Source organism: Acyrthosiphon pisum, chromosome X (genome assembly GCF_005508785.2).
Source record: "Acyrthosiphon pisum isolate AL4f chromosome X, pea_aphid_22Mar2018_4r6ur, whole genome shotgun sequence".
In the NCBI taxonomy this organism is placed as follows: Eukaryota; Metazoa; Arthropoda; class Insecta; order Hemiptera; family Aphididae; genus Acyrthosiphon; species Acyrthosiphon pisum.
This window is the reverse complement of record NC_042493.1, coordinates 19829449-19829886: the sequence shown is the minus strand read 5'-3', so window position 1 is coordinate 19829886 and position 438 is coordinate 19829449.

The following is a 438-nucleotide window of genomic DNA, read 5'->3' as shown; positions in this document are numbered from 1 at the left end:
TGATATATAATAATAAGGTTTGAAAACAAGAAGGACCAGAGTTGCGGTGAGGAACATAAACCAGCGGGTATTTCAGTGTTGGTCTTCAGAAGTGAATGGTGAATTTGTGTGTGTGTGTGTGTGTGTGTGTGTGTGTGTGTGTGTGAGTGTGTATTCGAGAAGGGATGAATAAAATGTGATTATATTATACGGTATATAATTATGTACGATTGGCTGATACGGATCGGTGAGGGGATCGGGATTGATTGAACATGTGTGCGAAAACAGACTATTGAGGATATTGAAAAACGCAGACCATGTCATATAAACGAATCTCCTTGTAATGGTTAAATCGAGTTTATATTCGGTTCTGCAGTACAATTCAATATATTAAACGTTTGAGTTATAGAGGATTAATTTATTTTTAACACAATAACATAATATAATATAATTTTTAAG